This window comes from Lolium perenne, chromosome 1, assembly GCF_019359855.2.
Source record: "Lolium perenne isolate Kyuss_39 chromosome 1, Kyuss_2.0, whole genome shotgun sequence".
NCBI classification, from domain to species: Eukaryota; Viridiplantae; Streptophyta; class Magnoliopsida; order Poales; family Poaceae; genus Lolium; species Lolium perenne.
This window is the reverse complement of record NC_067244.2, coordinates 87,779,834-87,794,293: the sequence shown is the minus strand read 5'-3', so window position 1 is coordinate 87,794,293 and position 14,460 is coordinate 87,779,834.

Genomic DNA, 14,460 nt, shown 5'->3' with positions numbered 1-14,460 from the left:
GGCGGCGGCGTCTCTGGAAGGTTTTCCGTATCGTGGCTCTCGGTACTGGGGGTTTCGCGACGAAGGCTATTTGTAGGCGGAAGGGCAGGTCAAGGGGCATCACGAGGGGCCCACACAGTAGGTCGGCACGGCCAAGGCTTGGGCCGCGCCGCCCTATTGTGTCGCCACCTCGTGGCCCCACTTCGTTAGCTCTCCGGTCTTCTGGAAGCTTCGTGTGAAAATAGGCCCCTGGGCGTTGATTTCATCCAATTCCGAGAATATTTCCTTACTAGGATTTCTGAAACCAAAAACAGCAGAAAACAGCAACTGGCTCTTCGGCATCTCGTTAATAGGTTAGTTCCAGAAAATGCATAAATATGACATAAAGTATGCATAAAACATGTAGATATCATCAATAATGTGGCATGGAACATAAGAAATTATCGATACGTCGGAGACGTATCAGATCCCTGATAAGAGAGCAAAATATTGCCCATGCTTCAGGCAATTTCTCTCCATCTTCATGGTCAAAGCTATAAATTTTCTGTAAAGCAGCATGTTGAGCACTAGCAGGAAAGTATTTCCGAAAGAAAACATCAATTAAATCACCTGGACTTTTAATAGAACCAGGAGGCAAATTATTATACCAAGTTTTAGCATCATCCTTTAATGAGAAAGGAAAAATTTTAGCAACAAAATAAGTGCGCATATTAACATCATCAGAAAACTCATAGAAGAGAGTTCATTCATGTGTTCTACAGCACTTTCTTTTTCAGTACCACAAAAGGGTGTTTTCTCAACAATAGCTATATGAGATAGATCAAGAGAAAAATCATAATCTTTATCCTTAATGCATATAGGAGATGTGGAAAATTTAGGATCAGGAGATAGCTTATGTCTAACAGTATATTGTGTGAGAAACTTTTTAATTTTTCTTGCATCAGCAGTAGCATTGCATCTATTAATAAAATCATCATTAAGCTCCACATAATCTTCATCAGGATCATCACTAGAATAATTAAGTTCAGGTGAATTAACAGGTGTAGCAGCATTAGGAGTTTCAGTATTTTCAATTTGTCTAGACCTAGAAATTGTAGCATCTAGAAAAGATCCCAATGAACCACTATCATCAAGCACAGCAGAAACATTATCAATATTATGAGAATTTTTAGATTCAGCAGAAGTACCAGCAAGTGAAGCTTGCGGCGGTGAAACAAGTTGACTTATCACAGATGGTGAATCAAGAGTAGCAGAGGTACTCAGAGTTGTACCTTTTCTTGTAGTGGATGGTAATATGGCGACTTTAGGATCGCGAGGTTTACCCATGATGGAGAATTTGCAGCGAACAATATCAATTCAAGTGAACTTCCAAATAATGCTATGCTCCCCGGCAACGGCGCCAGAAAACAGTCTTGATAACCCACAAGTATAGGGGATCGCAATAGTCTTCGCGGGAAGTAAAACCCAATTTATTGATTCGACACAAGGGGAGACAAAGAATACTTGAAAGCCTTAACAGCGGAGTTGTCAATTCAGCTGCACCTGGAAACAGACTTGCTCACAAGAGTTTATCAGTAGTAACAGTTTTATAGCAGTAGCAGTAGTGAAATAACAGCAGCAGAGTAACAGGAACAGCAGTAGTAATTATAGTAAACAGCAGGATTAAAATACTGTAGGCACAGGGATGGATGACGGGCGTTGCATGGATGAGAGAAACTCATGTAACAATCAAAGTGGGGCATTTGCAGATAATAATAAAACAGTGTCCAAGTACAAAGCAATCCATAGGCATGTGTTCCATATATAGTCGTACGTGCTCGCAATGAGAAACTTGCACAACATCTTTTGTCCTACCAGCCGGTGGCAGCCGGGCCTCTAGGGAATCTACTGGATATTAAGGTACTCCTTTTAATAGAGTACCGGAGCAAAGCATTAACACTCCATGAACACATGTGATCCTCACATCACTACCATCCCCTCCGGTTGTCCCGATTTCTGTCACTTCGGGGCCTTTGGTTCCGGACAGCGACATGTGTATACAACTTGCAGGTAAGATCATAAAACAATGAATATCATGATGAAACAATAACATGTTCAGATCTGAGATCATGGCACTCGGACCCTAGTGACAAGCATTAAGCATAACAAGTTGCAACAATATCATCAAAGTACCAATTACGGACACTAGGCACTATGCCCTAACAATCTTATGCTATTACATGACCAATCACATCCAATCCCTACCATCCCCTTCAGCCTACAGCGGGGGAATTACTCACACATGGATGGGGGAAGCATTGCTGGTCGATGGAGAGGCGTCGGTGGTGATGATGGCGATGATCTCCTCCAATTCCCCGTCCCAGCGGAGTGCCAGAACAGAGACTTCTGGCCCCCGAGACGGAGTTTTGCGATGTGGCGGCGTTCTGGAGGGTTTCTGGCGACTTCGATTTCGTGCCTCGGGTTTTTAGATCGAACCCCTTAAGTAGTCCAGAGGAGGGCGTCGGAGGCCAGCCGAGGGGGTCACACACTAGGGCGGCGCGCCCCCCCTGGGCCGCGCCGGCCTGGTGTGTGGGGCCCTCGGGCCTCCACCTGGCTTGCCCTTCTGGCTCCCTGAGTATTCTTGTAAAATAGGCCCATTGATATAAATTCCGAGGATTCTCCCGAAAGTTTAATTTCTGCACAAAAACAAGACACCAGAGCAATTCTGCTGAAAACAGCGTTAGTCCGCGTTAGTTGTATCCAAAACACACAAATTAGAGGCAAAACAATAGCAAAAGTGTTCGGGAAAGTAGATACGTTTTGGACGTATCACTGAGCCACCAATTGTGAGTCGCCAAATATTTTTAGTCGAGTTGCACCACAAGCCTTCGCCATCTTCATCCCGTGTATAAGAGCTTCGTATTCTGCCTCATTGTTAGACGCGTTTGGAAACGTCATCCGTAAGACATACTTTAATTTGTCGCCTTCAGGTGATATTAGTATCACGCCTACTCCAGCTCCCTCTAATCTCTTGGACCCGTCGAAGTTCATAGTCCAGGTTCTCGATAAATCCTGGGGTCCTGTATTTTGCAGCTCCATCCACTCTGCGATGAAATCTGGTAGAATTTGTGACTTTATTGCTTTTCTTTTTTCATACGTGATGTCCCGAGGAGAAAGCTCTATTCCCCAAAGGGAGACACGAACCGTAGCCTATGGATTGTTTAGTATGTTGGATAAAGGCGCCTCGTTGACCACTATTATCGGATGCGCCAAAAAATAGTGCCGCAATTTTTTTGCGGTCGTAAACACTCCATATGCTAGCTTCTGGTACTGCGGATACCGCTGTTTTGAAGGCGATAAAACTTCACTGATGAAATATACCGGCCTCTGTACTCCACGGAGTTTTCCTTCTTCATCTCTTTCGACTACAAGTGCTGTGCTGACCACCTGAGGTGTGGCTGCAATGTATAACAAGAGGGGTTCCTTCTCCTTAGGTGCCACCAAGATTGGTGGTATCGAAATTATGCGTTTGAGATCCTCGAAAGCTCTGTCTGCCTGTTCATTCCACTGGAACTTCTCTCCTTGCTTAATCAAAGCATAGAACGGTAACGCCTTTTCTCCCAGCCTGGCAACGAATCTGCTTAAAGCTGCGACTCGCCCAGTTAATTGTTGTATTTCTTTTAACTTTGTTGGCTTCCTCATTGTTACAATAGCTTGAATTTTTTCTGGATTGGCCTCGATTCCTCTTGCTGAGACTAGGAACCCGAGAAGTTCCCTGCAGGGACGCCGAAAGAACACTTTGTCGGGTTCAGCTTGAGACAAAACTTGTCAAGGTTGTCGAAAGTTTCCTTTAATTCCCTGATCAACGTTGTCCCCTTTTTTGATGTTATGATGACATCGTCAATGTACACTTGTACGTTTTTTCCAATCTGTGTTGCCAAGCACTTCTGCATCATCCGCTGATATGTTGCTCCCGCGTTTTTCAGACCAAAAGGCATTGTTTTGTAGCAAAACACGCCATAAGGTGTAATGAACGCTGTCTTGACCTCATCCTCTTCTTTTAGTCTGATCTGGTTATAACCAGAATATGCGTCCAGGAAGGAAAGACGTTCACACCCTGCCGTGGAGTCGATGATTTGGTCGATCCTCAGGAGGGGAAAGTGATCCTTTGGACAATGTTTGTTGAGACACGTAAAGTCGACACACATGCGAAGGACTTTCGTGTTTTTCTTCGGGACCAGCACTGGGTTAGCTACCCACGTGGCCTTTGTATGCAGCTCTTTAATAAAACCAGCTTCTCTGAGTCGATCAATCTCTGACAGCATAGCTTTGCGGTTTGGTTCCGAAAAACGCCGCAAAGGTTTTTTAATTGGTCTCGCTATTGGATCCAAGTTTAGGTGGTGCTCGGCAAGTTCCCTGGGTACTTCTGGCATGTCAGTTGGACACCATACGAAGATTTTCTAGTGCTCACGGAGGAACTCGACGAGGTCCATGTCTGTCGCGATGGACGTCGTTTTCTTTGGATCTATCAGGTGAATCTACACCTCCTTGGAATCTTTGGTAGTGTTAAAGGTTGGCTCCCTGAGAGGCCTCCCTACATCTGGCAACACATTATAATCAGTTGTGAGCCTTGACGCCATGTATTCTGCTTGCATCCCGAAAGTTTCTGACGGTCGATGAAAATCTTTGTCACATTTATCGGCTAACGCAAAACTTCCTTTGACTGTAATTGGTCCTTTAGGTCCAGGTAACCTCCACAACAGGTACGTGTAGTGTGGTACCACCATAAACCTGGCATATGCTGGTCGTCCCAACAAGGCGTGATATTGCGACGGGAAATCCAGGACTTCAAACTCCAGCCTTTCTATTCTGTAATTTTCTCGGGTCCCAAACTGAACGTCGAGATTGATCTTCCCCAACGGATAACTTGGCTTCTCTGGCGTGATACCATGGAAACGTGTGTCAGTTGGTTTCAGATTTGCTAGGGATATGTTCATCTTCCTTAATGTATCTGCGTACATAAGGTTTAGACTGCTGCCGCCATCTATGAATACTCGAGATACTTCGAACCCTGCGATTACTGCTGGTAAGATAAGTGCTGACTGCCCTGGTCGAGGAACTTGCTGTGGGTGATCCGCTATTGTTAAGCCAATGTCCTGTCCTGACCAATTTAGGTACTCAATCGTTGGTGGAGGCATCTTCTCTGCCATGAACACTTGTCGCGAGATTACTTTCTGAGCTCTATTGGACGGCCTAGCCTTCTGAATCATCAAGACCACACCGTTGGAGTTGAGATCGACATATGGAGGTGGGTGTAGTGCTGCCGCTATTCTAAGCTGGTGCCGATTTTCGTCCGTGATTGCGGGAGGAGGTGGCAAGTGAATCTCACTCCTGGGCTCTTGGGGATTTCTATTTGTTGCTTGAGCATTGGCTTGCCCCGCAAACCTCAACATCGCTTGAAAATTTTGACAGTCCTTCTGCAAATGTCCTGACTATCTCTTCCCAGAACTGTCGAGATAAAAATGCATCTGACACGGCCCGTTCGTCATATCCTCGGGAGACACGAAAGGTCTCTGGAACCTTGGCCCACTATTTTGCCTGTTATTTCGGGAGTCATCTCTATTGTCGTCTCGCTGCTCGCTACTCCTTTGATATTCATCTCTATTGCCTCCTCTGGTATTTCCTCGGAAACCAGCCGATATTTGGCCAGCAGCATCATAACTCGAGAACTGCCGAGGAAATCGTCGTCTATTTTGAAAATATCGGCTGCGGTCCTCTTCGGGCAACCTGTGCTGCTTATTGTGAACAGCATCCTCTCCATCCGCCCACCTGTTTGCTATCTCCATCAATGCTGATATTGTCCTTGGGTTGGTTCTCCCCAAGTCTTCGACAAAATCTCCTCGTCGGATTCCTGCTACGAACGCATCTATCGCTCTCTCATCAGATATGTTCTCTGCCGAGTTTTTAATGATGTTCCACCTTTGGATGTACTTTCTCATTGATTCATCATGCTTTTGTCGACACGATCTCAGCTCTTCTAGTGATGCGGGTTTTTTGCAGGTGGATCGGAAATTCTTGACGAACACGTCCTCAAAACTGTCTCAGCTGTCGATGGAACTTGGCGGAAGCTTCTTTATCCAAGATCGCGCGGCTCCGCTCAGGTGTACTTGAATGCTCTGCATGGATGTTGCTCTGGTTCCTCCTATCAGTTTCACCGTCTCGAGATAATCAACTAGCCAGTCTTCTGGATCTTGCAGGCCGTCGAATTTTTTGAAATTATCGGGTAAATTAAACCCTGAAGGAACTCGAGTTTTCCGGACCCTCCTTGTAAAGCACGACAGCCCACACATATGCTCGTCATCTATCTCTGGGGAATGCCGATGTTCCCTTCTATTTTGTCGTGCTCTGTCCACCCGTGCCTGTGTTGCTGTGTCTCTTGCTCCACTTGTTCTCTCGGGACCTGGTGCTGCTGCAGTAGGTCGTGGACTATTTTGCCTTGCTGATCCTTCAGGAAGCGGATTTATAAACGCCGTTCCCATGGCTCCAACTCCTGCCATAGCCATATTGTACGTTGCTTCTCTTGGATCTCCGGGAGGTGGCTTGGATGCGAGGATGAACGCTTGCGTCGCCATGTATCCAGCTTCTGGTGTCTTAGGGATAATGTTCCCCCTCGTGTCTATTGCCATAAAGGACATGTCGAGGTTTTGAACCAGATGCTCCCTATCTGCCTTAGGTATATTTTGCAGCCGAGATCTCGCTCTATTTCGAGCTGCTCTGTGACTATCTCCCGAAGTACCAGATTGTTGACTCAAGTTAGCTCTTCGCCTGCTTGACGCAGAAGCTGCTTCCTGCCTCCTATCCAATTCGATTTTCTGCTTCTCGAGCTCCCGCCTAGTACGTGCAAGTCTATATTGATATGCTTGTAACTCTTCAGGTGTCGCCGTTACGGTCATTGGCTATGTACCATCAATAGCTCTCGCGACTCGATCCCATACTGCCTACGGAAATCGCACCATCTCTCGTGTTCTCGGTCCGATATATTTTGTTCCTAGACCTCTCGTGAGATCTGCAGGATCGACATACGGATTTCCCGCCTCGTCGAATTTCTCCAATGTCTCCTCCTGTGGGCGACTCGAATCTCCAATTGCATAGATCTGATGATATTTTGAATTCTGAGCTTTGTCTGGTTTGGTGACACCATCATATAGATTGGTGAAGACCTCGCCAACGATAGTGGATCTGTCGATGAAGTTGAAGCTGTCGAAGCTACTCGAGTCACCGCTTATATCGGAGTCCACAGATGACTCGAAAGACATGTCGCTGAAGATCTTGGCAAGTTTTGCACTTGCCATAGTGCTGATGAAGCGTGGCGACGAAATCTCCTCATCGCCTGACTCGATTGACGATGTTGAACTCGAAAAATCGGAATCGACCGCTGATAATCCCGACAAGATCGGAATTTCGAGACGATACGCTCCTTATTTCTCGACGCGGAAGTGGAACTTTCCGAACGTCATCTCCATGGGCTCCTCCAGATACACATATGCATCCAAACGGGAGGGCGGGTGAGAAACAAAATCAACTAGACCAATTTCGATCTGTTTACCTCTATCCATCGCGTTGCTTGCAGTTGATGAAGTCGACAATCTTGAACGTGCCATCGAGATCAGATCCTTGACACCTCTAATTCCCACAGAAGGCGCCAATTGACAAGGGATTAACTTATCAATGCCTACAGATTGTAGACTAGGGTTTTAGTCGGAAGTAGAGGGCAAGTAGATCTCGAAGGTTTCAGCCGAAAAGTACTCGACGATGTGAAAACTAGGGTTGCGTGAAACAATGAATCGATCCTCTCTTTGTCCCTCGACTCCCCTTTATATAGGAGGTGGAGTCGAGGGATTCATAATACACAAGTTACAGAGTCCGGGAGGGATTCCAACCCATCCCGCAAGATTACAAATATATCTTTCCTAATACAACTCTAGCTTTCCTCAATACTAACTTGGGATTCCGAATCTTTATATCCATCGAGTCGTGGGCCTTCCGTAAACCCCGGGTACCAACTTCGGCAGGCCCATTGGGGATGCCTATGTCAATGATGTTTATGTTATATGTGTGCAATGTATATTATATCTACATATTTATGTATACAATCTGTGCAATATATGTATATTGTTGTATATAACATGTATGTGTATAGCAGACAGTACAAAATCGTGTATAATACGAGCAAATTCGGTGGCGCACCTAACACTAATTTTGTGGTGCACCTATTTTTGTGGCGCACTGAGGCATAGGTGCTGATGAGGACATCCCTACCTCACTACTACCTCCGTCATTGCAAGTTGAAGATGAACCTGCTGTGAAGCTCAAGTCCAATGAAGTTCGGATTGGACCAATTACAAGGGCTCGTGCGAAGCTACTTAAACAACATGTGAACTTGTTTCTAAACGATACTTTGATTGATGAGAACTTTATACTGCCTAAGTCCTGTTACTTATGTGTCATCAGGTATCAAGAGGAGATGAGCATCGCACGAGGAGTAGAAGAGCAGCTGGACATGAAGACGGACGTCAAGATGGACGTGAAGCTGGACATGGAGCTTGACATGAAGATATCTCATGGACGCGCGAGGGAGGAGCGGGAGGCAAGCGCGAGAGGAGAAGAAGTCGTCCAGGCCGGCCCAGCGCCCGGTCAGACCGGCCGCCAGACCGGCGCGCCCGGTCCCTGGCCCGGTTCAACCGGGCGGCACGTCGGATCCACCCCGGCGCCAACCGGGTGTCGTACTGGGGTCAACCGGAAGGGCATCTGCGACACTTCCGGTTGCCGCCCGGTCCCTGGCCCGGTCTAGACCGGCCAGCCCGGCCCAGCACCCGGTCAACTGAGTTCCAGATCGGCCAGGCCGGCCTAGCACCCGGTCAACTGGATTCCAGACCGGCCTAGTCCGAGTCTGTCTCGACCAGATCTATTCTGGGTCGGTTATTCTTGTATCTTTTCGACCAGAAGTCGTCCCGGACGCCTATATAAGTGCCCAGGACGCCCCCTAGCTGTTGGAGACCACGTTTAAGATAAACCCTAGTTCTTAGTTGTTTGCTCTGCAAAACTATTGAATTCCCTACACCATATTGCTTGATATTGTGTAGATCCTGATAAAGTCTTGTGTGATCTGCTGTTCCATTGTGAATTAGACGGTTGCAACTTACCGCTTCGTGGTCGGCGGCTACGTGCGCAAGTGTGTGGAGTTGCGAATATCTTGCAGGGTTGAGAGTTGTTGCATTGGCGACAGGGACCAATCGAGAGATCTCGTTGCGTCATACAAGTTATCATCCACTACATTGTCGTGTTTCTCCGCTGCCATCACCCCGTGATCATCATCACCACCGTTGCTTACTGAGAAGATCGGGCCAACCCTTATCATCTTGGTATCAGATTTCCAGTTTTCCTCAGTAAGCCATCCACAATCCACCCCATAGTTGAGTTGTGAGTGTTTTCCTATCCAGAAAAAGCCATAAAAAGTTAGGGTTAGGGTTTGCCATAGCCTTAGATTGCACTAATTTCTAGTTTTAGTTGTTTTTCGTAGTTATTTTTGCGTTTCTTTTCTGTCATCTAGTATTTTAGGGTTTGTGTTTACTTTATCATCTTGTGTTACTTTTTCGTCTAGTGTCAGTTTTTGTTACTCCAAGTCCACGTAGCGTACAGTGTGCTTGTTCCCAACCATAGACACAGCCTATCGATATAAAGTGACTAGGAACTTCCCCAGAAGAGACTAGTTTTACTGCTCGACAGGCTGCTCATTAGGGTTTTGGTGCTTTGCATATCTTGTTGGCCGTGTTATCAAGGACTTGTGTCATAAAATCAAAATCAAAAAAAAAGAGAAAATTGAAAAGAAGAAAACATAGCTAAATCGTTGCGTTACAAAAAGAAAATCCAAAAAGAAAAGTGAAGTGCTAGTTGAATCAAGCGAAGGCCTAAGTTTACTTTACTGCACCCGTAGTTGAGCAATCTTGTGCCTGTCTCGTTGAGCTTTGCTAGCGTCTCTCTAGTGCATTGCAACCTTTTTTCCTACATATAGTTGCTTTGCCACATTTATCGCCTTGTGTGAGTATCATTGGTTGTCTACGATCAGCGCTAGAGTTTGTTATTGGTGCAAATAGGTAGCCTACCTACAGCCCCACATATATCCTGCTTTGCCGTGTGATTTGTTCTTATACCCTTGATATTCGCTTTGCTACATCCGTGCACTAGTTTTTACTACAAGTGGTAAGCAACACTAACTCACTTTGGAGCGGTAAGATTTCCTTTTCTTATCAGTTTTGAGTGAGTTGTGAGAGTACCACCATATATTTTTTATTTAGTGTACTAATCTACTAATGATGTCTGCTAGTGATCATAAACTTGTTAACCAGGAAAACAAGAGTGCTGCAGATATCATCACATGGAGGGAGTATGAGGCTCTTCGTAATGAGATGCGACGTGAATTCCGCGCTCAGGACGATGTGCTTACTGGGAAGGTTGAAGAGATCTCCCAAAAGCTGGATGCTACTCATGTGACCGTCACTACAATGCAAGATCAAATGACGGATGTACAGCGCAGTCTTGCTAATTTGCGTTTAGTTGTTGAGAATTTGACCGCGCAACAACAACAAGAAGATGACGATGATCCTGAGCTTCAAGATGACGCACACAATGCTCGTGGTGCGCCACGTGGTAATCGTCCTCGCGGTTGGGATCCACTTGGCCGCAATGGTCGTGGACAAGATGAGGAAGATGGATTGGATAAGCCGAAGTTTTCTATACCCAAGTTTTAAGGAGGAGCTGATGTTGAAGAATACCTCACTTGGGAGCTCAAGATTGAGAAGTTGTGGAGCTTACATCCACATTATACTGCAGATCGGAAGATCAAGCTTGCTTCTTCCGAATTTGATGGCTATGCTTTGCGTTGGTAGGATGCTTTTGTTCGTAACCGAGACGAGGATGGTGAGCAACCTATACGCACATGGCGTGCTATGAAGGAGGCGATGACTTCTCGCTTTGTGCCTACAAATTACTTGCGGAATATATATGATAAGCTGACTCTATTGAGACAAGGTGTGAAGACTGTGGATGAATACTACATGGAGATGGAGATGCTTATGCAGCATGGCCGTGTCCGTGAATCTCTCGAGATGACAATGCAGCGTTTCCTCAATGGCTTGAAGTATGATATCAAAGGCATTGTTCGTCACTACAGTTACACCAATATGAATCAATTGTTACCTCATGCAAGAGAAGCTGAATCACAGTTGGCTGACGAAGCAAAGGTCAAAGGTCGAGCTACAGGAGCTGGGCGTTTCACACCCCGCGCGGCACCATCTACGGCGCCGGCGCCTTCGACGCGCTCAGCCCCTTACTCTACTCCGCCTAGTAAGCCGGTCTCCAATGTGTCTAACACAAAGAAGTCCGAATCTGCAGCAAGTACGAGTTGCTCTAATGTGTCTACTGCGCGTAACCGTGATATGGCTTGTCATACATGTGGTGGCAAAGGTCACTTCAAGAGAGATTGTCCTAACCGCAAAGTCATGATTATCAATGAGGACAATGAGTATGAGACTGGAGATGATGTTGATCCTAATGCTCCAGAAGATGATGACTATGACACTGATGGTGAAGATGCATATCCGTCCGATGCTCGCACCATTGTTGTGTCACAGCGTGCTCTTAATGTATTGCCTAGTGCATCTACTCAGTGCTGCAATTTGTTCCAAACAAAGGCTTTAGTTGGTCCTGACAAGGCTTGCAAGGTCATTATTGATGGCGGGAGTTGCCGCAATTTAGCAAGCAAGGAGTTGTGTACCAAGCTGAAGTTGAAGTATCTACCGCACCCGCATCCATACTATATTCAGTAGTTGAGCGACAATGGTGAGATGAAGGTAAACCACATGGTGCGTGTTGAGTTTGCTATTGGACCGTATAAGGATTGCATTGATTTTGGTGTCGTTCCTATGACGGTGTGTCACCTACTATTGGGTCGGCCTTGGCTCTATGACCGTTCTGTGCAACACAATGGTCGTGCCAATACATATCACTTGGAGTTCAAGGGCAAGAAAATTAACTTACAACCTATGACACCACAACAAATTGTCAATGAGTCTCGTCAGAAGATTGAAGTAAACTTGGAGGATGCATCTTTAGATAGGCGAGAGAATTGTAATGTTGTGAGTGATATAATGAAAAGTGAGAGAGTGAATTCCTTAGTCTCATTAGCCACCAAAGAAGACATGAGAGAATTTAGTGAGGATCCTACAGCCATGCATCTTGTGCTCTTGTACAGGGCTACGGTTTTGGTTTCTAACGACATGACCCCTCTTCCTCTTGGTGTTTCTAATGTTTTGCAGGAATTTGGCGACTTGTTTCCGGATGAGGTACCCGCAGGACTTCCACCATTGCGAGGTATTGAGCATCAAATCGACTTGATTCCCGGAGCTTCGCTACCCAATCGGGCACCATATAGAACGAACCCCGAAGAAACGAAGGAGATACATAAGCAAGTACAAGCTCTACTCGACAAAGGTTATATCCGCATAAGCCTTAGTCCTTGTGTTGTTCCTGTTATTCTAGTTCCTAAGAAATATGGTACATGGCGTATGTGCATAGATTGTAGAGCTATAAACAATATCACTATTCGATATCGTCACCCTATTCCCCGTTTAGAGGATATGCTAGATGAATTGAGTGGTGCTGTTGTGTTCTCTAAAATTGATTTGCATAGTGGTTATCATCAAATTAGGATGAAAGAAGGGGATGAGTGGAAAACAGCCTTTAAAACAAAATTTGGTTTATATGAGTGGTTAGTAATGCCTTTTTGTTTGACTAATGCACCTAGCACTTTCATGAGACCGATGAACCATGTTTTGCATGAATTTATTAGAAAGTTTGTGGTTGTGTATTTTGATGACATATTAATCTACAGCCGCAATGAATCTGATCATACTATACATATTCGACATGTTTTGCAAGTGTTGCGTGATAATAAACTCTATGGTAATCTTGAGAAGTGCACATTTTGCAAAGATAAGGTCAGATTTCTGGGTTATGTTGTCTCAAAGCATGGAGTAGAAGTAGATGTGTCTAAAATTGAACCTATTCAAAATTGGCCTACTCCCATGAATGTGAGTCAAGTTAGAAGTTTTCATGGTCTAGCTGGGTTTTATAGAAGATTTGTGCCCAACTTTAGTACTATTGCTGCACCTTTGAATGACTTGACTAAAAAGGGTGTTGTTTTTGAGTGGGGCACAGCCAAAGATCATGCTTTTGATGAACTTAAGAGATTGTTAACTTCTGCACCGTTGCTTGCACTTCCTGATTTCAATAAGCAATTTTAGATTGAATGTGATGCTAGTGGTATTGGAATTGGTGGTGTGTTGATGCAAGAGGGTCGCCCAATTGCATATTTTTCTGAGAAACTTTGTGGTGCTAAGTTGAACTATCCTATCTATACCTAATAATAAAGGGAGAAGCGTTTCCGTGGTTTCGTCCGTATGATTTAGTCGTCCGCCTTTGTGTTTCGTCCGTCGTCCGTCGCTCTTGCATCGTGCATCGTTTCTTTTCCTTCGAACTCTTAAAATACTAGCACAGTTTGGAAACCGATTGTCTTTCCATAGCGCGTCGTCAGAAGACAAGAACCCGGAAAGTGCAGGCCCGTAGAAGCCTATGGCTCTGCTTCTCCTATCCCTTCCTTTCTCCAGCCTATAAAAAAAGCGCCCGACTCCCTTGCAAGGGATTGAGGTTAGGCAGCCACAGTTCTCAGCGATTGCACACGATCTCTGATTCGTTTGGGCTTAGCGGGTCGCTCCCGTATATATTGGTGAGGAACTCGGCCAGCTACAATGCGAGAGAAAAAATATAGATTACCAGTCAATCAATCCGGCGAGGAACCGGAAAAGGAAATATTGATCCCCAACCAATCAATAATCCGGCGACTAACGATACGCATAATGACGGTATATCATCCTACTGGTACTGCTTTGAATCGGCTCAAGGCGCAGTGCAGCTTGTGTGTGCCACGGAGCACATCAGACCAGGTCGATGGCGCAGTGCAGCTGCACGCTGCGCGATAGTACGCCGGGCGAGGCACTAGCCGAGGTGGAGCGCGGAACTACATCTGGCCAGGTATGCTCGGGAGATGCTCGGCTTCGAAAGCTCGTGGCGTTTGTGAGAGTGTGATTGAATTCCCACCTCGCCGTCTCCGTGGATCATGTGCTGCTCGTGGCCTCGTGGGATGCGACAACTTCATCTCTCTCCGGCGGGGACGTGCGGGAGCAGGACGTGTACTGCTCGTGGCCACCTAGGTCGCTTCTCTCCGGCGTGGACGTGATGAACAACAAGTTGTGGACAGCGACAGCACTGGTTGATGGTTGGCACATGCAAGTTCGAAGATAGGTGGTCGCAGCGTGTGCTCAGTGCTCACTAACCATACGACGCCAAGCTCGAAGATAGGCCCCGCATTCTCGCAACATGTTTTCT